The 24,590-nt window shown below is 40.1% G+C and overlaps 1 protein-coding gene across 1 annotated transcript in view; it reads left to right on the forward strand.

Moving 5' to 3' along the window:
- The window catches only part of GRIN3A (glutamate ionotropic receptor NMDA type subunit 3A), an 80,201-nt gene that overhangs the window by 1,392 nt on the left and 54,219 nt on the right, over positions 1–24,590 (forward strand). The gene's annotated exons all lie outside the window — the stretch shown is intronic.

Consider the following 24,590-nt stretch of genomic DNA (forward strand, 5'->3'; position numbering starts at 1 on the left):
TAAAGGTTCTTGGCCTCTCTTTGTGAGAAGGACACTTCTGACCCTGGACCGAAAAAGTGTGATTAGCAAAAAAAAAAAAAAAGGCCAAAACTAGCATTCATGATGGTTTATTTCTTACTGGCGTAAATACTGTTTGACAGTTTGTGGGGTGGTTGGTATAGATTATTCACCATCACTATTTACCAGGGCCAGATGACACTTTTCAGGAAAGTTGTTGGCTATGATCTGATTTTGTGTTGCTGAGGTCTCTAAAGCGTAGGGATTTTCTTTCCTCATAGTTCTTGCAGTGCTGCTAGATCAGATATTTGGAGCACTAAATTGCCTAGCTGAAAGAGTAGAAGCTAAAGCCTGACTCTGCTTGTCAAACTAAAATAGTAGAAACTAAAATCTGACTGTATTTGACTGTCTAATTAATGCTAGTGTCTGAGGGGAGCTAAACTTTCTATCGTTTAGGGATGGCAACTTTATGTTAGACACTCTGGAAAAAGATGACAGTTCAGTATTTTGCAGATGTATGTTTGATGCCAGTAATCACGTTCAGGCAAAAAAAAAGAGGAATCTTAAGGAAAAAATCACTCTCTTCTGTTGTAGTCCACATTAGGGAAATTTGTAAGTAAAATGGCAGAAGCTGCCATTTAAGTAGCCAGGAGAAACAGTTGTTTTATACAAAAGATGATATTTTGCACTCAAAAAAAGAACTTTTGCACTCAAAATGTAATCAGAAAAACAGCTTACCAACTGAGAAGTGTGAAAGCAAATGCAAAAACAAACTTGGATCATTTTCAGACCTCTGCATTTCATATGTTAGATAACAGGATAGAAAAGGTAGGAAAAGAAAGTCTATGCAAGGCAACTCGTAGGCTGTAATTGAAGGTGTGACTGCTGCATGCCTGATCTGAACTGAGCTAGTTTTGTCTAGCTCAGCAAAAAAATATGTAGCTTAGGTTTCTCAACAGATTTATCCAAGAACTCAAGGGTGGTATGCCATAATTGCTACACGTCTGGTGCCAATAGCATCTAAGTTAGCTCAGTTGCATCTATAAACCTTGCAGTTACACTCTCAGTTGTAACTGAGCAATAGCCAAAGCTCACTGAAGACGAAAGCCTGAACCCAGCATATCTTTGCTGTATCTGTTAATATCAGAATTATTTTCTCTTCCATATAAAATGACTCTAAGTTGCTTGAGAACACAAAAGGTGTATTAAATGTAAAATAAATGTAAACCACAGTTAGATTCATTGTTCCTTTCCACAGACTTAAAGGTTCTTGCTAACTTTCAATTTTTTTCTCAGTTGGGAGCAAACTGTGCACTGTTATTGAGGCTTCCTTTGGATATATCTGTCCCAATCAGGGTTTTGTTCTTAAGCAGACATTTAAGTTGTCTTCAGTGACATTGAAGCCAGTGCCTAACATTAAACCTGTGCTTAGTGGCTGAATAGATTTAATTTTCTTCAGGTGAAGAAAAAAAAAAATCAGTCCAAAAAGATCACTCCTCAAGTCTTTGTGTATTTAAAAAAACCTTAATCTTATCCAAAGGCCAGCAGGTAATCCAAGTAGGTTAAGTGCCAAGGTTGATTTGGAGGGCTGTGACATCTTTCTGCATGCTGTTCTTTGCACACTCATACAGAACCATTTTAAGGCTGACACTGGAGGCCATGCCCCACCAGCCTTACCTCACACGCTTCCCAGGATTAAACGTTTTTCACCACCATCTAGTGCAGGGTGGACCCCAGTGAGACTGGCCTTAGCAGCCTCTGCTGGCTTGCTACCCGTTCTGCTGGCAGCCAGGGATTTTGTGTATCGCACAGTCGCCTGCTAGCGCTGCCGTACGAAATGGGTGTCTCGTGGCCCTCTCACCTGCCCTGCTTTACTCACCACCCAAGAGCCAGAGACTGACCACTTACGGTGACGGGCAGGTTTAGAGGCAAATGACGACTGTGCAGGTAAGATGGATTTTGCTAATAGGCCTAGCATCTAGCTTTTCGGGGGAGAAAAGTTATGAAAATTTTGAAGGCTAAGATCCTAACTCTGCTTCTGAAATGTGAAGTATCGTCCTCCCTAAGCTACTTGGGCAGGCCCATCCTTTCCTCGCTCCAAAGCAACGCGGCGGTGCACCTATGGGCATTGCCCGCAGTTAGCTTTCTTCCAGGCATGGGTAGAAGCAACGCTGTAACTCCTCTGTGCCCTTGAAGAGTATTTCCTACTCTCTGTCTTACGAGCAACACTGAAAATATACAAACAGCCATTAGATTTGCTAGGTACTGTCTCAGGCTGCCTGTCCTCAGTATTCAGACTTTTTGTTAGGGTGTTTTTAAAGTAGCAATATCTACTGAGGTTATATTTTCCACATCAGGCCAGGACAGGAACACACACATGTAACACTACTGTTGAATATAACAACAGAAGTATATAATAACCGGATATGCACTGGAAGTGATAAAGCACTTTGTTGATCTTTAAGTAAATCTTCTCTGAGATAGCAGTACTTAAATGAAAAGGAAGATTAAGATCCAAAACTGAAATATGTTTCATTAATATTGACTGTTGCCTCCATTACATTTGATGACATACTTCAAACATTTAACATCCAGAGAAACTCCACAACATCAAAGCTGGGCTTCTAAAGTCAGCTGGATACCTAGGGTTTGTAAAAGCTGTCTAGCTGCTGAAGCATCTTTTCAGAAAAATCTGTTCCACATTAAATTTCTACTCTCCTGAAGTTAAAAAAATGAACAAACAATAGTCTCACACAGCAACTGGCAATCAGAAAGCACCAAATACCATGAAGGTACAGCATCACTTCTGCCACAGGCGGCAGCTCATGCTGAAGGTTCAGGATTGTGTAAGTCAAAACACACACGTGGCTTCAAGGATTGCTACACAGAATAAAATGTGACATACCTTTTTCATTTGTATTTCTGTATGTGATTTAAATGACTAATGCCTACTGACAGTAAATCCAAACATTGTTTTGACCTGCAGAAAAGATGTTTACTTTTCAAAATTTACTCGCACTCTAGCAAATTTTACACTCTTAGCAAGCAAAAGTAACAGTTACTCACTAGCATTTATCAAGCAAAAAGCTAATGGATTTCCTTGCTATTAACACAAATGCAGATTGCATTGAAGCTTTGACAGATCATTATTTTTGAGACAACAGCTTGCAAGCAGTGATGCCATTGAGGCAAAGACCTACTTTTCATGTTATGTAGCAAAGTGTGTATGAAAAAGCACACTTTATTTTTGAATGCCAGGACTGACAATGCCCTTAATTTTTCTCAGAGATGGAAGAGGGAAAAGACACAGATGTTGAACCAGAAGTAAATACACTGATATCACTTTTAGTACTACAGTTTTGAGCCAGGAGCTTGGGAAGAATATCCCATATATAGCCCATAATATCCATTATGCAGGTGGTACTATTAGAAGCACAAAGGAGGTGATGATTGCAGCAGTATTCTCTGAACTTCAGAACTAATGGAGTGTTTTCTGAGGCTAGACTTAAGATTTTTTAGCATTAAAAAGAAACTTCACCGAGCAACAAAACAATGTAAAATACATCTGTATCATCTTACTCCCTACACATCCAGTCCATACTTCAACTGTTTTCCTCAGTAATGGGAATTGCCAGCACTTTCACTCATTGCTATGACTTCAGGGAGGGTCAAAAAAATAAAAAAAATCAAGACACAGTTTTAGGTTAAAATGTGAATTTTCAGATTATGTAGCAAGTCCAGGCTCAGAACAGATGCTGTAAAAAGAAACTGACCATTAACATTTAATTCTCAGTTTGTTTTTAAAGGAATTAAACTTTATTTTGAAAATAGCCTTTTAGTATCAGAGATCCTTGGCTGGGGCATTATATATCTTCCCATTTGGGAAATAACCGGGAATAATACTACTGTGTAACTGGTGTCCCTCGAAATCATACTGATCTGCAAGACACTGCCTATTCTAAGCACCAAAGAGTGTAGGCAGACATTACGGCAAGGGAGTGGAGATAGTGGAAAATCTTCTGTCGAGCTAAATGCCCAAAGACACTTTTTTTTCCCCCCTTCAGGCCTACTTTTTGCACAGAAGTATTTCTGATTAACAACAGCAACAACAGCAACAACAAAACCCTCTTTGGCCATTTTTTCCTAACAGAATATTGCAGGAATGAAGGGGGACAGCAAAGCACAAATATCTAGCTGCAGCCACTGGTACTTCCTACTGTCATTCCTAATCTGATGTAATCTGAATACTGAAGACTGTACTAGCTACTATATTTAGGTGGGCAGTATGTCTTCAGGCTTCCCCTTCATCACCAGCCCTCCTTGCCTCATGCTGCAAAAATAGTATGGTGTTAACTGTTGTACACTGCAAGGGAGTTTATGAGACATGCCTTGAAGGGGAAAAAAAAGATGGAAATTGAAAGGACATGCACACAAATGTCCAGCTGATGCTCTCAGCCAAATGTCTCTGAGAAATTCTGCTTGTAGTGCTGCTTTTGAAACTTACACAATTTGGGCCACAGATCTTCTATAAAGTGAGTCCGTTTACATTACCAGTCAGTGTGAAAGAGCTTAGCGTAACTAACAGTTTTTCTCTTTAGTCAGCTATCTTAGAGAATAGTTAATTCTTTTAAACACAAATTTCAGAGGTATAACTCACATTTTGCAAGCAGAGTTGTTGTCCTAGTATCATGTGAAAGATCTTTTAATTGTAATAGTCCTTGATTTAAAAGCCATAATGCAATATTTGCTAGCTGATTCAATTTCAGAATCGAGGTGAAATCTGGTACCTGCTAACCTTTGTCATCTGCTATCACTTGCACTCACCTGATACCCCACGTTGTCCTCAGGGACAGTATGGTTGTTATTTTGAGAATGGCTTTACTTGTGCTCCTGTGCTGTGTTGAGCATCATGAGCTATTAGATTAGAAGATTTTTTATAGTTCACTGTCTTGTCAGCTGAAGTCAATCTATCTATTATCTTTAAATTGATAAATGACGTGTTGAAGGGAAAGGAGCCCTTGTTCATATTCTGTTTGTGATCAGAGAGCCCATAAGTTTTCTGAAAGTGATGTTGCCATAATGTTTGGAATTTGTAGTGACATCTAATATATTTTGGGGGTTTTTCCCTTGTTTAGTGCCTTAGCTCAGGTTCTGTTTTCTCTACAGTATTACACACTTGATATAGCAAGAAGTCATCCTTATCTGTCCCCCCAAAATGTCAGAGTCATGGTAAACATCACTTGAAACACCATTAGAGGATGACCACTCATTTTAGTTCTTGGCTGAAACAGAACATTGCAGCCTAATTATGCATGATGACTTCTTTAAGTATAACCCCTCCATCAATAAACTTTGCATTCACAGACACGCAGGACAATGGAAGGAAAATGTGGAACTATTCTTTTTATTCCAGCTACAGTTCATTGTGAATGCAAAAGATCTTTTTTTCAGAATGCCAAAAGTGATGAGAATATATTGGGTTTCAATTATCTCTTTGGATCCTTAATTTTAACATACCATTTAGCTGGAAGTAACCAGAACTTTGTGGGGGTGAACTTTTCTAAGTAGCACCTCTAAGTACTATTGTCACCCTCTCTTATTTGGAAAGAAAGCCCCTCAGAAACCCATTGAATTTGCTGTCCTGTTACTGGGTTTCTGAATGAAGGGATTTTGCAGCTTGCCATGTGACTTTTGGCATGATATATGCATGATAAATGTCTGTGACATTTTGAATTGCAAGGATTTATTACTGCTCAGTTGTTTTGTTGCTTATGGAGGTACACATGTGCCATACTTAGAGGTGGAAAAATATTTTCAAGAGTATTAATTCAAGATTTGAAGTTATTTGTAATACTAGAAAGTTATTTGCATTCCTTACCACCCAAATTACTATGAACTATTTCAGAAGGCTTCTTAAACTCCACTAAGTTAGCTTTGCTTCAATAGCATAAAAATGTTCTTATTTTCTAGTATTCATAATTTATAATATGTTTTGAGGCTTGGTTTAGACAACCATCATTCACAACATATTCCCCATCCATAATTTCCTTTACATTTTTCTTTTCTTTTTTTCTTTTTTTTCCTGGCAGTTATTATTTAAGAAAATCTTGGCTCCCCCTCAGTTTGAATGTCTACTACTTTTCAAGTTAAAGGAATCATAAGCACTACATATTGTCCTAAGTCCTTAAAAACTGGATAGTGCAGCATTATTTGAAATACATACACCAAAGTTTCATCATTCAAATGGCTTCAAACACTGAGCAAACTGTATCAAGTACATCAAGGTGTTATCACCTAGATTCAGAATGAACATTAAGCCTGTAATTATTTAAGGTCTCTGTCTCTGATGATCCTTAGGTAAAACTATTTCATTGATCACTTTGTTCTTGAAGTACCTCTAGTTCTGTCAAGTTTTATCAAATCACTTCTTTAGTATTTTTAGTTATATTAATTCCATTTAAAAATGGTTGTAAAGAATTACGATTTGGGAAGGGGCTGGAGGGAATAATTCTCTAGTTGAAGACTATACCAGTAGAAGCATACTACATAAAGTAAAAGACTGTATGTATTGAATTGATATAAAAAAATCAAAAGCACAGGTATTTACTTTGTAGTCTGAAATGCATTTGTCTATTACTCCCATTCCTCTTCCGTACTTATCATACAATATCAAATTCTGGACAAAATATCTGAGCTGCCTAGTGACAAGATTTTCTCATTCCTGATCTCGTGCTACTTTTGTTATGCAGAAAAAGCTAAGCTGACACTGAATTCAATACCTTCTGTGATGCCTTTTTCTGTATTTTTGCAATTCCAGATATTCACAAAACAATGTTTTCCTTGTTCCATAGCCTAAAAGAAATCTTTCATAATACACTGAGCATTCTCTTGTTAACAATGAGTGTTTAAACTATGACATGGTTTAATCATTAACTGTTATTTTACTAAAGGACAGCCATTATCAGAAGAAACACCAAAGAATACTTAGCAGTGTTCACTAAGTAAAAATTCAAATTTGGCCAAGACAATTTGCTTGCAGATACCATATGAATACAAAAATTATGGTTGAAAACAGACTATTCCCAGTATTTACAAAGAAAGCTTTCCCTACAAATGTAAATTGGGGCGGTCAGCATAGCTCTCCCCAAGAATTTCTCCATGAAAGTCAGAGTACCTAATCTTTCCACCAACATGCATAGTTCAGCTAGGTAAGCAGAGCTGTAGAAATTAGCAAACAGCCAAGGATCTTGTTATGCTCAAAATTCATTTCAAAGACCACTTATAAAAGTTCTAATCTAGGATATGTTTAATGAGTTATTTATTATTTAAAAACATTAAATATTGAATGCTTATAGCATGAGAAGGCTAGGCTATGTTGATTTTAGTTACAGTTTTAAGTCATCAAATAAAAATTTTAACTGTTATGTTATGTTCTTTTCCTTGTAATTTTTTGAATATGAAAGGAATCCAGGCATAGCATTGCTAGAATTTGTATAGTCACTGCGATTAGCAGAAAAACAGAAAAAACTCAGGTTCTTTTGTAAATTCCAGATTTATCATTCAAAGAAGAATCAGATTATAAATCCGTATATCTGAAGGTCTGGCTGAAGGGCTTTTAAAGAGGGAAGGATCATCTTTTCAGTTCTGTTGAACAAGGAAGTCTCCTGAATCTTACTGCAATGTGCATAGTTATATACTGTAGAGTTTATTGTAAATAGCTAAAATGAGCTGGAGAAAAGAGAGGGAAGAAAATGAGAAAAAGAAGTGAGAAAACTAAAAGACATAAATGTAAGTGACCCAGGGAGAGAGAATGAGAAAATAAACTGAACTGAGAGAGAAAGGAAGAAGTGCCCTTCTCTGTCTCTTACTCTTTGTTGTTCCCAAAGTGTAAAAACAAGAGAACTGAATTTTACGTGACAGCATTTTGCAAAGAGCTGGGATCACCAAGCACAGAGCGAAGCAGCTTGCCCAAGCACAGTCAGGATTGGATTGGCAGGGCTATCTTGATCTCTAGCTAAGGACAGTTACCTCCAAAGTGTAATGCTTTCCAGAAAAATAGTGAAAACCTCACAGGGAACTGCTAAGCCAACATCTAGGAAGCAGTGAAAGGAACAGTGATTAGATAAAGCTGGATAGGAGCTTATCCCTGCTGCAGGGAGGGCTTCTGGCAAAGGGTATGAGTTTGGACAGTCATAATTAATGAAAGCCTTTTTTTCCCCCGTGATACTGAGAATGAGATCTGGGCAGAGGCAGGTCATTTCAGGGTACAGTCCAACCCACATGCCTGGGGTGCATCATCTGGTCCAGCATTTCAAGAGCTCCTGGAGACGGGCCAAGCCAGTCTGGACACATGCAGTATCAGACTAATAGGTACCCAAAAGGGATTTCCTAATAAACAGGAAGACTGGGAGCAAGCTCAGGCATGGGGACTTTTGGATTGCAGTTTTAGTCATCAGTGCCAATTCTTTGCTTCTGATCTGGCGCTGAAAGTCTCTCCATTTTCCCAATTACTCCACTGATCAGCCAAATTGGTTCTCACCACAACGAGGAGAGGATGTGCAGATGGTGGAAGTTACAGCAGAATCTGGAGGAAGATTTAAGCTTGAGTAGGCAGCAAAGATAGATGATTCATTTATTAAGGGAGTCACACGCGAGCAAAGCCATTTGTGCAAGGGACTCCTCAGCAGTGTGACTAAGAGGTTCACAATCTGGCCTCGAGTGCTTCACAGCTGTCACATCAAGCTACTAACATTATTCGCGGTAATTATTGACAACTACACAAAAAATTCCTTATATTAAGAAGAGACTCATCAATGTGGCAAATTGCACAAACTGCAACAGACCACAATATTTTTTATGTGCCACCCAGATAGGATAGTGGGACAAAATGCTTATGCCCAGCTATCCTTGGGACCTGGTTTTGGCTGTAAACAGGACTGCAAAACCTCACCCCAGTCAGAGCTGATGTTCACCCCTCAGTCTTGAACTTAACGATGTCCTCTCCCCACTGAGTCCTTCAATACAGCCATCCATGAGCAACCTGTATTCCCATGAACCTCCCTGCTGGTATATGCAGAGAGTCAGTACAGTACTGTATGGACATCCCTATCTCTATGAAGTATTTTAAGTGCATTATCTGTTGATAGTTGAGAGATGATACTGAACTTCTTGGATGCGCCCCCAGGTCTCTGCTGCTCTGGGTCTCCCTTGCAATGAATCGAAGCATGGGAGAGCCTTCGGGAGTGGACGGGCAGGCACCCATGTGGCATGGGAATGAACAGGTCTTATCTGCAGTGTGCTGGCTAATTAATTTTTATCTAAAAGTTTTCAGTCACCTGAATCTGCATGGCTGCTGGCAGCAGATGGGGAGGTGGAGAAGGAGGGGGAGAAAAGAGTGAACATGAACACAGGTGCACCTTCGGCTGCCACTAAAGCATGGGAAACAGGGAAAATACTGTGATCATTTGACTGTTGTTATTATATAGGAGAAATCGAATGTGAGGAAATTCAGAAGCAGGCACCATTTTCCTTTCTTGCTACAGTATTTTTATTACTTTTTCCTCACCAGCTTTCATCTGTGATGATAGTTTCCAAAGCTTATTTTACAATGTGGAAAGTATTTGAAATGCATTATAAAAATCTATGAATATGCTGCACAGGCATATTTTAAACACTTCATATTTCCCTAAAGACATACTATTCTACTTTCAGCTTTTTTAAGACTGTGAAGGAAATCATTGCCCATGCTGTTCATAAGACATTTTACAAGGCTTTCTAACTTAAGAGAGAGTTAAAAGACAAGATAGATTTTCAAGCATAAGCTAGGATTTAAAAAATGAAGTTTTGAATTTGTTGCAAGGAGAAAACTATTAGACATAGCAATTAATATCCAAAAAGAACAGCTGTATTATGCACCGGGCTCTCTCAATGATGCTACTGATAAAGCAGTTACATTACATTCATCTTAATAGCCTACTTACTCAAACCGGCTTAAAAAGAACTTTTTTTGCAAATCAGATGAAAAGTCAGTATTATGAGTTCACAGTTTGATATTTTTCCGGTGCTATTTTAGATGAAAGCGTAATTATTTATCACTTTCTCAGCTTGTAAGCCTCACTCATATATATCAGTTAAACAGCTCTCAGTAGAAGCACACTTGTTTTTAAGAATTTACTGTACTCGATATACAAACAGCAGAACACAAGAAAAATAGATCTAAACTTTACCAGGAGGTAATAGCTGCCCTCTTTAGACAGTATATGGGAACTGTTTGAGCTATAACTTGCCTTTTCTTAACACACTAATGAAGTTAATTTTGCTCCTACATTAGAAGGCAATAAGAAGAACCAAAGTTATGTGTCTGGATTTCCTCAGTTCAAATTTCATGTGATAGCTGAAGACTGTAGAGCTCTTAGGGGACAAACATATACCCAATAATTGACTTGAGGGAAACATGTAAATAGTTAAAGCAAAAAGCATTAGTGTTTTCGTTGTAACCTTTAGGACATGAAAGCTTCAAATGTCATTGCACCATGTTACACTTGCCAGATAGGAATTTCCAAGAAAGCTTATTTCTATTTCCAGAGTACAAAATCAGCAACTCTTTTAAGGAAGGGTATACTCTACTGTCATCTCTTTTTTTGCAATCATCTAGCATGCACACCTCCTGTGCCAGTGGCATTTAGTGGCATTTTCCTGCCCCAAGACCCCAGATAGAGTTCCTGTGCCAGAGGGACCTTGGTGCCATATGATTCCCAAGTTCTTGCTGATTCCTGGCTTTGCAAAACTAGTTACACCGCCCTGCATGTCAGGCAAATGGTCTGTTGCTGTTATGAGCTACCTTCCAGCTATACACAGGGGCAGCTCATGCCAGACTCCCATGGACATCCATAAAATTGCCTGCTACAGAGCTGTGTGTACTTCCCTTTGATGTAGTTTGGTGTTAGTGTTCATGAGACAAGGGATGCTAAATTGAGGAGAAGATCAGCCTAATTTGATACAGCAGATCTTATATGTTGTTTGAGTCTGAAATGTAGGAAAAGGTTGGTAGGAGGGAGCAGTGTTGTCTCTTACCTGGCTTCTAGGCTCGTAAAGGAAGTGAATAAAAATGTCTAAATAGTGTAGCTGACACACCCTGCTCAATTAGTTATGTTTTTCAGTGTGAAGAGTAAGGGGAAGATGATAAAATGTGACTTTCATGTTTGTTTCTCAGACATTCTGGGGAGAAAAAGTGACTGTTAAGTAATCACCTCTTTAAAAGGTTGTATAAAAATATATCAGTGTAGAAACATGCTGGATAGACTGGTACACTTTACAATACTCTTTTGAGCTCTGATTGAGAATCTTGCATCAGCAGTCATCACAGGGAAGCTAAAATGATCATTTATCCAGTCACCCTTATGATCATCTTTTTATACACTTGAATTATTTACTTAGTACTGGCTACTTAAATGCTTCTTAATTAACACCCTTTTTTTCATTCAGGTATACCCATAAGATCTCTTTAGACTATGTAATTCTTCTAACAGTATGTATTACACATGCATTATGCTCTATTTTGTTTAATGTTATCTTTCATTTTATAAACAGTAAATCCTTCAATACAGAATACTCATGGGAAAGGATTCCTTCATACGGAGGACTTATTTTGTGAGAGGTGGATGACTGACCTGTTTTTAATATTAATGCCCAGAATCCTCAACAACCTTCAAATTTTATTCTCTTTCTTTTGACCACATCATTTTCTATTGTACTGTTCCATTTTTCAGTTTGGCATGCTCATTTCATCCTTTCTTAATCTAGCCCATTGATCTTTGTTCTGAAGTCTTGTTTTCCACTGTTGGATTATACAGATCCTAAATTAATAGAGTCTTGACTCCAGAAAAAGACCTTACGGCTCTATTGTGATACAGATGATCAGCAACATAAATTGCTCATCACTCACTGTTCATCACATTTTCTGAAGAGCACCAAAAATAAGACACTTATTTATAAATAGCTCAGCCTGCTAGATTCCAGTGAAACAGAATTTTGTATCTTCCCACCATTTCGACAGTGCATATAAATATGTAACATGGAGTTATGTGAAAGTTAGCTGTTTTAATGATGTCCTCTTTGGGCATTCGCAACCCATACAGATTCACAGCAAAAGAATAAATTGAAAATTGAGACCTGTGGTGGGATGCAGCATACCACATGATTAGCATAAGAAAGATGCCTTGCTTGACAGAAAATTGGAGGCAGTTGCCCAGATCATATTACTCTTGTATTCCTCCCCAGAAGTGTATGTTAAGGAGAAAATGAATTGAGAATTCATAGTGAATAGTACATCTGATAATTACAGACATTTTTTCTGCCTGAAAAACATCTAAAATTTTTGGAATAAGCACAAAGAATATAAGCTTTAGGAATGCCTGCATCCCAGAGCCTTCCAAAAGTTTAGGGAAGTGCTGCCTTTCACTTCACTGGCTTTGAATAGAGACCAGTTTGAGAAGTGGTTTTGGTTGCCTGGCTAAGCTACATGCTTTTTTTTTTTTTCTCTTCTGATTGCACAAACATAAGAATTCGAGACATACATGGATGCTGGAACTTGCAAATACTGCAGTGTTCAGTTTTGCTGTTCATTTTCTGTGAACATTTATCCTAATGTAATTTGATTACTCCAATGTTCATGAAAAGCAAATGTTGAAGAGTACAAGAACAGCTGAACTGGATCATTTCATTCATCTGAGTATTTGCCATTATTTAAAAAAAATATATATATATATATATATATACTCAGACTTCATGTTTTTAAACATGGTGTGCCTCTGCTTAGGATGAGGAACTAGTCCAACAGGATCTGTGGCTTGTAGCTACAATATTATATCTATATTCACGAGTAAACTTAACAATTCTGTCAACTTTAATCTTTAATTTTGTCTGACTTTGCCTTATTTTCACCAGAGAGTTGCCTCCACTTAAAAACATTTAGGAAGCTATCCGCTGAGTAAGATCAAGGATAATTCAGGCAATTCCTCTTTTTGTGGATCCTTATTATGAGAGCAAATGCATGTCTTACGAGAGCTATAAAGAATTATTACAATCTTATCTAGGATTAAACAGAGAAATGGTTTATTATTGTCAATAAGAAGAGGAGAAATGAAAATTCAAACTGCCCATTGAACACTTGTGAAGACTCAAAAGGGAAATTCAGTTTTCTCCAACAGAGGCTTAAAAATGAATAGGAAAATAAAATGGGCTAAGGACTGAAATAGATATTTGTCCACCAGCCCGGGAACACTGGAGGTTCTTTTCCTTGCTTTGGCAGAAATTTCTCTACAAGGTTAAAAGTTGTCCAAGACCCACAAAACTAGCAGCAGCTAATTGCCTACCTTTGTGTAAGCACTGAGCCTGTGTGTCTTAACCCAGCTGGTGAAACTGTGTCCATAGCACTGACTTGCTTCCCTGGAGCTGGGTAAATGCATCAAGCTGGGCAGTGCTCTCCTAATAGGGGCAGGAGGACTAAGGGGCCAAGGCCTGTGGTTTTGAAAGGCAACTAACTGTTAATCTGAGATTCTGAAAAGGTCTGATTTAAAGGGCCTTCGCAGCCTCCTTCCTCAGAGGTAACCCATCAAAGCATCTCAAGCTGAGAGCCCAAGTACTGAAGCTACCAGGTGCAACCCACGTTCAGAAGGGCAAGACCATCCCTGGTGCATGCTGGACCACTGCCTAGCGTGAAATATGAATCATTTCTAAAGGTATTAGCAGCCCAGAAATTCCTTACAGTGCATAAAAGCTTTTTTTTTTTTTTTTTTGCACAGGACTTTAATTGACGTGAGCAGTGCTTCTAGTCTCACAGAGTGGAACAGGAGAGCAACACTGCCCTTCTCGTGGGAAAATTCCCATTTCCTTCACCGTGAATGTTGGGGGTGTTTTTCCAGCAACCTTCACACTCTTTGTCCAACCCCTCTTCCCACAGTTGGTTTTAAAAGTTGGCTTGTGTTCAAATCAGGATATTCAGATGAGTATGAAATCTTTAGTCAGTTTAAGAATGGTCTCCAGACAAACGTTACCTTCATTTCAGGGGGAGGGAAAAAAAAAAGCTTTTCACAGAAGATCCTACTCTCTATAATAGTCCCTCTCTCCCTTCTTTTCTCACAGCTGCCTGCTTCATTTCCATTTACTTGTAATACAGCATGGCATTCTGTGTGTTAGCATTAAGGCTTTTAAGCAGGAAATTTTATATGATTTTCAGTTCCCATGCTCAGGCAGAAGGGACAATGAAGTCTCCATGTTGATGCAAAATATCAAAACAGTGGTATAACAGAATTCAGACCTTACAGCTTTTCACCTTCCTTAGCAGCATCCAAAGTCATTTCAAATATGTAGAAATATAATTCATGTTTTGGAAAACTGACCAAGACTTGCATTCAAGTGATAGTGTCATGTGTAAAAAGAGAAATAAAACTGAAGTGGGGAAAGGAAAAAAAATACATTCCTGTTTCCTTAGGGAATATACTGGGGTTTTTTTACTTTTATTACAGGTTCTCTCTCCCTGAAGCAGTATCATTTCCTGCAGAGAGAGGCAGTAGCTCTCATCATATGTTCTTGTCAAACTCATAAGAATGGTGCTCTGTCATCCCTTCCTTTCAGGTTGTCTGGGAGAATTAGATACTCTGCTACAACACTTCCCATTGTTCAGATAGTTCAAAAGAATCACTAAGCCAAAAATAGTCCAAGTCCCCAGGCTTGGTTCACCAGAGTCCACAGAGCCATCATGGGTTATTGGCATGGAGATAGACATGAACATCTTGCTGAGATTAGCGAGACATGACACTTTGATATTTTATCACGACTGCTTATCCATGTTAAAATCCCAGGGTGCATTTCATTTTCACTGGTTCTTATCCTCTCCGTTAGGAAGATACAATCACCCACTCAAGAAGCAGAAATAGTGCATGACTAACTATGTCACGGAACAAATGATTAACACTAAGTAGTTTGTGCTAGCTGTTTGCAAACAATCCACGTGCTGACAATTATATGCCGAAGCAATTTTGTGAATACCTAACTCAGGGTATTTTGCATAACTCAGGATTGTTTCCCAGATCATTAAATTCATCGCTTTTACATTGTTTGTTCAATTCGTAAAAGTAATTATTTCTGCTAGACTATAGTATTGGTAGTACTACGGTACTAGATAGTGCTATACTCCTAGTTCATAATACTGCAATGCTGAAGGATCGTAGCTCAGATGAACAAGATAGCACTCAAAACGAGTTACAGCTGCTTTGCATTAAGAGTTTATAAACCATGAAGTGCAGAGGAAGGCAGTCATATGCAGACAGTTGCATGAATGTCTGATGTTTTCAGATTTGTGGTTATGCAAATTGAGATACTGATTTGCCCCAGCTGCACCCAGCCTACACAGAGAGATTTTGGTCTCACTGTGAAGTGTGTCAAAATGCTCGCAGAGTTCGTTATGTTAAGCAGAGGACCTGTTCTTCAGCTTCTTCATCACAGGTCTGTTGATTTCATTGTTTAAAAACTGACCTAAAGAAGGCATAGCAATGATATAAGTCTTTACATGGGCTGGAATAGGAAGAGCTGAGCTGGGAGGAAGAAAATATTGTATGTCAGTAATGTCAGTAGGAAATTCATCTGTGACGAAGTTTATTGATTCATTTGGTGCAGAGTATTTAAGAGCATTTCTATTCACTAAAATGTGCAGCCCTACCAGATTCTAAAGCACAAAGCTCTTAAAAAATAAATTATATACTTTCAACATACTTTAAGTGATGCTTTACAATTAGTATAGTGGTTTTCAGCTTTTACAGAGCTGTACAAATTTTATATAGCCTTGAGCAGGAGATGCATTATTTTATGAGGGGATGATACTGAGGTAGTAGAAATTTAAATGAATTGCAGCAGAGAAGATAGAGTATCAAAAGCAAAACTAGATTTGTAAAGGCCTTTTCCCTCATTTCCACATTGAAAAACATGCTGCCCATCAGTGATATCCAACCTGTTAAATTGAGGCTGTTACTTTCATTAACTTCCGATAAACAAAGGCAACCCCTATTAACCTACCACAACAGTTCTTCTTCTTCCCCGCCCCCCTCAAGAAACATGAAGTAACAGTACAACTAAGCTTTTGCATAAACAGACATCAAGATCTTTATTTACAATAAAGTAAGTTTGATACTTAATTCAATTACAACAGTTTGTGCGGCTATTCATCACTAGCTTTTTTTTTTCTGCAAGAGTAAACTTTGTTATTAACAAAGGTTTTATTAGTAAGAGCAGTACGGTGAATTAGCTTTTTTATCCATATCCTATTGAGCTTCTCATTAGCTACTGAAAATCTTGTATTTCTATAATATAGTATGAATTTCCAAATACTTTTTCCAACTCTATACGATTTAGTAGTACATGTTTGGGTGCATATATTGAAGGGAGGGGGAAGCTGAAAGACACTTTCAGCAAGATTTTAGAGAGAGAAAAGGCCATTCCATTACTCACACCCCAGCTCAGGAGGTTGTGCCCAGGAGGGGTGGGGATCCGCATTTGCCCTGTTGCACTACTGCAGGCTCCAGCAGGCCTGTGCCACCCACCACTACCAGCTCAGAAAGCTACAGCAAACTGGACAGATTTTCTCTTTCCTGACCGTCAGTCCCTGTCTAAGTCAATGATGCCTCCCAAAAAATTAGCTGTGGTCCCCCAAGGCAACACATTCAAGAGGAGGCAGCACACCTACTTGCCATGTAATGGCCTGCAGACCCAGACACCCAGAGAGCTCCAGACATTTTACAGAGCCACTTGAGTGACCGACCCCAAAACAGACAAACTTAAACTATCCCATCTGCTCAGCTTCCTGGGTTCCCACCTGGGGACCATGCCAGAAAATGGAGTCAGTTTTTCCCCATCCTTCCTCTCATTCATTCATTTTTCCTCTTGCATGTGTCACCAGTTCTCCAGGAAAGCCTCTTCCTGATAGAGGTGCTTTACGCTGATCTTCAGCCTTAGCATGTGCTGCAGCGTGTCAGCCTCTCTGCTGCTGAGCTTACCCCGAGGCCAAATATCACCACGGCTGGAGCTGAACACAGGCTGCGCAACCACACGGAGGGAGGGCGGTAAAGGTTACTTTAGAGCTGGAAAAGCACAGAGCCCAGCTACACAACGTGTGGCCATCCTCAAGGGCTGCTGCCCCCAGTGGTGAATTGTTCATATGGTGCGGAAAAGGTACCTGCAGGCGAAAGTTGATGGGCTTCCCCTCCTGATGGTATAGTATTGGAACTGACTGTACTTGCTACAGGCGGAGCTGCAGGAAAGGAGAGTTACATTTGTTTGACCTGTGCGGTGTCTTGTGATTAGTGCTAGCTTCTGGCAAGTGATCATGTCAGACAGCAATACAAATCTTCGGTGGAGCCATGTGGTCCCATCAAGCATGGGATGCTGCATTCCCCAGAGTGCATTGTCACATACTTGTCTTCAGTCTGTGCCCACTGTCACATGCTGCATACTTGGGGATGGACACATTACTTAAAGGCTACATTCTCAGAGGAAATCTATTACCATTGCTTCACTGCGTCCAAACTCAGTGGCCAGTGCAAAGAAGGAATAAGTATCATTCATATTTTGCAGTGATTTACAAACTCCATGCAATCACTTGGTCATTGGTCTAAATATCCACTCTGAGTGTAGGGTAAAACAAAACCTGGTAGCTGTAATCCATTGAGACATTTATGCACAAAATAGAGCTGATGGCACTTTTGAACATTCAGATGAGAAATGAAGATTAAGTCACAACAAGGAGCTGTAAATATTCACTCGATGGTCTCACACATTGTAAATCAAAGGCCAAAACAGTCATGGTGGGTTTTGGTGTACTCTGCCTAACTCTAGGCATATTACTCAGTGAAACCACTTTGCATCTTTTTGTTCTGTATAGTTTCTGTTACAGTGAGGTCTGTTTTCATGACTGTGTACCCAAGACTCTACTGGAGTACAAAAGATAATTATTAAGTTCCTTACCCACTTAAAACTAATGAGGAAATCACAGCACTCAAATGCTTGCAGACATCAGGTCCTGATGAGACAAGAATCAGGGAATCAATTAACACTACTCAGGAATGAGAGACTGGTGTATTATACATACCACAATGTACTGCAGTGTACAAATGTCCACATTATTTTAGCAATAACCTGTAGAATGCCTGATTGTTACTTCACACATTCTTTTATGTAGTGAGGCAACTGTGTCTAGCAGTGAGAGAAATGGGAATTTTGAGCCCTAGGTTCTTTTTCTGTCAAAATCTTGGTTTCTCTAAAAATCTTGATCTCTCCCTGTGTAAAAAGATGTGAAATATTTATCTTGCTTTAAGCTTTAATAGTTCGAGGGCAAACAGCCATTTCACAAAGGAGTGAGAAAACTGGATCTGCTAGAGAAAACTGGTTTTCTTACACCTTGTACTCTTCTTCATTTTGCTCCCTTCCACAATGCACTTCAGCAGGGGTTATCCCCATTTTACAGTGAGGCAGCAATTACAGGAGTTTACTCGCTAAGGAAGTGCCAGGCGAGAGAGGGATTTGACACTGGATCACCCAGATCCTACATTCAACATCCCCCTACTGCCCCTTCCTCCTCCTCTCCCTGTGTGCCTCGGTAACAAGCTCTGCACAGTCAGTCGCCCACTTTTGTGCCTATTTGCTATATGTTTTATTGGAAATTCAAATGCTTCTGCTTTTTGGAGGGAGTAGGCATCTTCTGATTGTAGGATCATGCCTTATTTTTTGTTTCACGTGCCCCCCAAAAGAAATTTGCTAACAGCACCACAAAAGTTCTAAATTGCATGGTTGCCTTTTTGTTTTTTAAAACAGGAGATTACTTCAGGGTTGGGAAGGAAAAATAAGGAGCAATGGTTAAAAATTTAAAGTGAACATTTGTCAAATCCTTGTCTTCTTGTGAAAAACTGTGAACGGGAGTGCCGGGAGCGGGCAGACTTCACTTGTCCAAGGGCTGGTTTTTGGTTTTCGGCTTTTGTTTCCCCCTCCTGAAGTAATCGCTGGTGTCTAGCGGGCAGCGACCCCGCTTCCAGGAAAGCCCCGTCCCCGCGGCGGCGCGGGCTGCGCGGGCGGCACCGTGAGAGCGGGCAGGGATTTGGGGCGGGCGCGGCGCGCCACCTACCGGCGCCCGGCCCGGCCCGGCCCCTCCGCGGCTGCCGCTCGCTGCAGCCCTCGGGGAAGTGGCTTCGGCGGAAAGGAGCACTTCTACTGCTGGCGCCTTCTGCCCTGGTGGGAGACTGAGAACGAGCTGCTTCCCCCTCCCTTCCCGCGACTAAACTGTTTTTAAAAAGCTGGTGGAGGAGAGGAAGCCAGAAGAACCCACAGAATCTTTGCACCATCCATTAACAACAACAACAGCAGCAGCAGCAGCAACAACAACAACAACAACAACAAACAGTTGTTTTGTCTTTAAAAGACAAATTAGATGTATTCTCATTCCTTTTGCCTCTCCCCTCCCCCCCACGAGCCAATTATAACTCTTCTTTCTAATTTCCTAGATTTCTAATTAAATCCTTAGTGCATTAAATAAGAAACCTCAAGTGGAGATTTTTAAGTGCTATGCCTGGTTTTAAGCCAAGTAAGTACACACAGAATTCACCTCAGAATCGTGATTTAAATGTCTAGCTTCAAAAAGATGAACTACTAACTTCATGTACCTTGGCCTCATTTAATAGAGCTAAGAGATCTGTCTTTGCAGGCTTAATTCTCAGCTTTCTTTCATATGAAAAATCAATATAGAGCAAAATGCACCTGTAGGTACAATTAATTCTGTGGAACATGCCTGGAACCAGGCCTGGAAGAAAAGGATGCAGTGATGAGCTGGTGCTGGTCTTCTGAGGAGCGTGGATTAGAATTCATTCCTCCCACCACATTTTCACATGCACAGTTATCATTTCAGGGACTGCTGGCATGCAGACACTTCTGTGCTTAACTGCATGCAGCACAACCCCTGGGTGTTTCTCCAACATGCAGCAGCATTTAGAGACACAGAAGCTAGCTTGGTTGCTGGTCACTATGTTTGAGGAGCAGCACCCAGACTTCTGCAAGAGTTGCCAAGAAATGCCACAGCAGCCAGGGCTGTCGGGGTCCAGACATGCTGCCTGCTGCAGGACGGCCCTGCACTATGATCCTGAATATCATTTTACAGCATTGGCTCAGCATGAATAGGAAACAATATTTTTTTGTTGAATTGCCACCTCCTTCCCCATCTGTCTCCAGATCAAATGACCTAGTTTCAGTCTGCTGAGCTGTGAAGACAGGATAGGATTGCCTCGCCTGTTGGTAGGCCCATAGTCATTTGTAAATATGAGACACAGGGCGCAGCTATTGAGAGTATAGGAAATGCAAAGCCACAGGGGGAGGGGAAGACAGCTTTGGAGCCAGGCTACTATTGGACTGGTGGGTGAAAAAGATGTCCTTGATTTTATTCCTCGCTGCAAGTGTTTATGGTGATGAAAATCTAGTTGGCTTAAATGCTGTGTGGGTACACTGGGTACATCTGAGCAAGGACAACATCAGTTTTCATGGAACAGGATCAAATTCCTTTTACCTACGTATACCTTATATTCTACACTTTTTTTATAGTTTTTTTTTTTTTTTGCTGATGTTTTTCATGCCTGAAAAGCTGGGTCATATTGGAATTGTACTCATAAACTGTTGTCCTCATGAGAAAATAACATTTTTCAGTGATTTATTGCAAGAAAATCCATCTTGCTGAGGAGAAGGTGGGAGCTGCTGTAACAGGGCAAGGATGGAAATGCCACTGCAAGACACTTTCAGCTGAGGAGCCCAGCAGGGGTGACATGCCAAGAAGCATGGTGTGAAACTATGCTTGACAATAGGCATTGTAAATTACACCCTTGGTTGCCAAATTCTCTGTCAGGTATTTTTAACAGGTAGTCCTCAAGAGCAAGGCACCAGACCAACCAGCATGTCTAGTTTACGTGAGCTATAGAAAATCATTTTATATGCAAAGCCAATAATTTATTGTTAGCCTAATTGAAGTTTAACAGTCTAATCAAAGACTTATTATTGGTCCCATTGCAATGACAGTAACACTAATAGACAAATTTTCCAAATATTAAAGCTCATTCTCAATAATGATACAGTTAAAACTGTTATGCATGTGCTTTCTAGTATCTATTCCTTTTCTCAGGCGTTATGCTTATCCTTCCATGCTCCTCTGTGCCCTAATCTCAACAACACAGATCTGCTTTAGGGAGACAGATAGAGCAAATGGGTTGGGGTGAGGTTGTGACAGCAAGACATCTGCGTCCCAGGTTCTCTGATGGAGGAGAACGATGTTGATGATGGGAGTTTCTTCCTCCTCCAGGTTTGCTTCTGTTTTTTTTTAATGTGTTTGCTAACTCTACTTAATTTCTTGCCCCTCATTCATTCACAATTCGACCTTTTGTCCAAATTTGCAGTATATGCTGCAAATTACACATCTTGGATACTTGTTCTTTCTGTCTTTTTTTATCCCTAAAACTGTTTTTACCCAGCTCCAAGGTTGCATTCTCTTAGTGACCAGTAATTGATCTTTAGCCCTGGCAAGTCTGCTGTCATCCTGTGCTTGCAGTTTCAAGGCTTTTGCTATCATTTTGTGATTGTACTTTTGGACATCCTTGATACCTTTTTTTTTTTTTCCCCCAGTAGCCTTGGAGCTGTGGTTTCCTGATAAACCAAATAACATTTTATTACTGCAGCATAATCACACATATATCCTTTATCTGGGCTAGTAATCACTCCACAAAAATAATAACCCACTAGAAGACATGTACACATACACACACACAGAGTGCTCTGGTAACCGCATAAACCAATATCTACAGATAAAACAGTGCCACTGATATGTTGTTAGAACCACATTACAACAACAGGGCCTTCCTCTTTCATGCCTCAGACGTTAGGACGGCCAGGACTGAGGCGACGGAGCTGTAACTTAGCAGTCCCAAAGTGCATGCTAACGTAAGAGTCTAGATGAGACCAGACATCAGAAAATGTGTTCCTGGGAAACGGCGTGATAAAGAAAGCCTGGGGCAGAGCTAGCAAAGATCTCCTTACTCTTGATGGCTCGTGCACGCTTGCTTGAGAGGGACTGATCTCAGAGCAGTGTTGAGATTCTAGAAAATACTGTTCAGTAATGAATTGTCCATTGCAGGAAATATTCCCAGTCAATATCTCCTGGCATCTTTTATCCAAACATTTTCAAGGGCTTTACAGATATTAGTTACAGATGACACCTTCTTTCCCTGGAGGGAAGGATTCTCCATATAACCATTTTGACAAGAAAGGATTAAATAATGGTTTACCAAGTGTCAATAGCCAGGTTAGGAACAGGAAGTAATAATTCAGATTCCCAGTATAACCTATAAACAGTGCACTCTTTAAAAGCAAGCAGAAATCTCATCTCCCACTGCCTATGTTATCTGCAATAGTGTTGCACTTGGAAGTTAGAGTCATGGTTAAGGACCACTTTCTCCAATATGAATCCTGTCACAGAGCAGAAGTGATTCTCTAGGGCTTTGTGTTGCCATTTCGAGGATGGAGGAAAGCCTGCCATGGAGAACTGATGCAGTTCCCCCAGATCTATTTGTATTAACAATCATCTGTCTTTTTTTAATTGCAGTGACACATTTTAGGTAGGGAAAAACTATTTTGGCTCTTGGCATCTGTGTGAAATAACCTTTGTCAAACTTTAAATGATTTTTTTTTCCCCTCTGGAGCAAAGAACACAAGGTTTTTGAAGCAGTATTACTTATGATAATTTGTAAGTGGCTATGAGGATAAATAATGGGTCTTACTTTCCAAAAACAGCCGAATGTTCATATTTTATACCGTCTGTTTGACCTTGTAGGGAGCCTTACATATTCAGATTAGTTTGCAGTATTTGCATGTAGTCATTAGAGATGTTAAGCAACCCTAAGTCATGACTATCTGGCGTAAAGAGAGAAATCATTTAGAAATTATTTTCAAGACAAACTAAATCAAGCCTTAAATTAATCTAGTTGTTGTGGGTTTGTATTTTTTAAAATCAACAGTGAATGCCTTGTTAAGATCTGTTTATAGAAGTTTCCTGGACAGATGCCAGGCCTCTTTTGCTGCAAGAATCAGATCAGCTTTTAGCTAGTTTAAATTAGCTTTTCTCTCTCAGAAGACTGAAAACTGTCTGCAAATAATTACCTTTAATTTTGAGATCTACCTTGTTTCATATTATGCTCTTTGTCAAGCATGTGTAAATGTGAAGACTGAAAAGCTGTGTAAGAAAAGAAAGAGAAGAGTTAGTTAAGACATCCTTCCCTTCTTGGGCCAATGCAAGAGAAAAGTTTTGCTTGATAAAGGCCCATCTTTAAAAAGATAAATGGCCTAAGGGGGCCCAGTTGCCATGGCTGAGCAAGCTGGTTTCTCACTGCCCTGGCCACGCAATCGAGAGAGGTGGACCTGTGAAGGCACACCTCACCTCTCCCTCTGCCGTTACGGGCCCGCGTGGGAAGGCTGCACAGCCACATCGCCACGAGGAGTCGGGACGCGACTCCATCGTACGCATTGGGTCAGGGTCTCCCTTCAGCCCTTGGCACTGGCTGGCACAGACACAGCGTTGATCCCAAAGCCACGCCAAGATCTTTGGACTAACGAGTGAGGCAGAGAAACAGTTTACCTTGCATGGAGGATTTGGGTAGTTTTAAGTTTCCTTTTGTTCTTATGAAGAGTGAGAGCACAACAGCGCCTTTGAGGGGTGCGACTTGCACTGCCGTTGCCCACGGTGAAATGAGGGGTGGTGTTCCCAAACTAGCGGCTTCCCTCCGCTTCACCAGGTGCACTGTACAGCAACTGAGTAGCAATGCAGTGGGCAGGTCAACAGCCCCTGGGGCAGCTGGCAGGACCTCTCCATCAGAAATCCTGCCAGCAAGCCATCAGCTTTCAGCACAGACACCTCTGTGAGACACCGCAACCTCAGCAACAAGGCAAATGCCCCCTTCCACCCCCCAAAACCAAATATTTTAAAGCATCTGTCCTTATAGCATTAGATGAAAAAGCAAGGGATATGCCTTTACCCTTTAGGGAACTGGGTTTTAAGTCTAAACTTTGTAAATTCAACCATGGAAGAAAGAGACTCCCAATTTCTGAAGCTGCTGCATCAGCTTGCTCACAGCTGCCATTTCAGATGTTTACAAAGCTGTGAGTCCCCACAGTTGCTCTGTAAGCCAGAAGACTTTTTTTTTTTCCTTAAGTGCAACTGCCTCTGATGTAATAATATAATGTTCTTTCTCTTTTTTTTTCTTGTTGTAAGTATGTGTTTGAGTACTGCCTTTGCCCCCAGGAATCAGAGGGGAATAATAATATTTTCTGTGTGTTACTTACTGTTACAGTTAGCAAAAGAACATTTGCATATAAGCTTTTAACCCTGCTAATGAAGCTATAATAATGTCAAATAAAATATCACTGTAACTGTGCCTAATTAGCATTACAGATTTGGCTGAAGAGATACATGGTAAGATCCTTCAGGGTGTAAGTCCGTCAGTCTAGCTCCAGGCATTCACTATGTT

The sequence above is a fragment of the Apteryx mantelli genome, chromosome Z, assembly GCF_036417845.1.
Source record: "Apteryx mantelli isolate bAptMan1 chromosome Z, bAptMan1.hap1, whole genome shotgun sequence".
NCBI classification, from domain to species: domain Eukaryota; kingdom Metazoa; phylum Chordata; class Aves; order Apterygiformes; family Apterygidae; genus Apteryx; species Apteryx mantelli.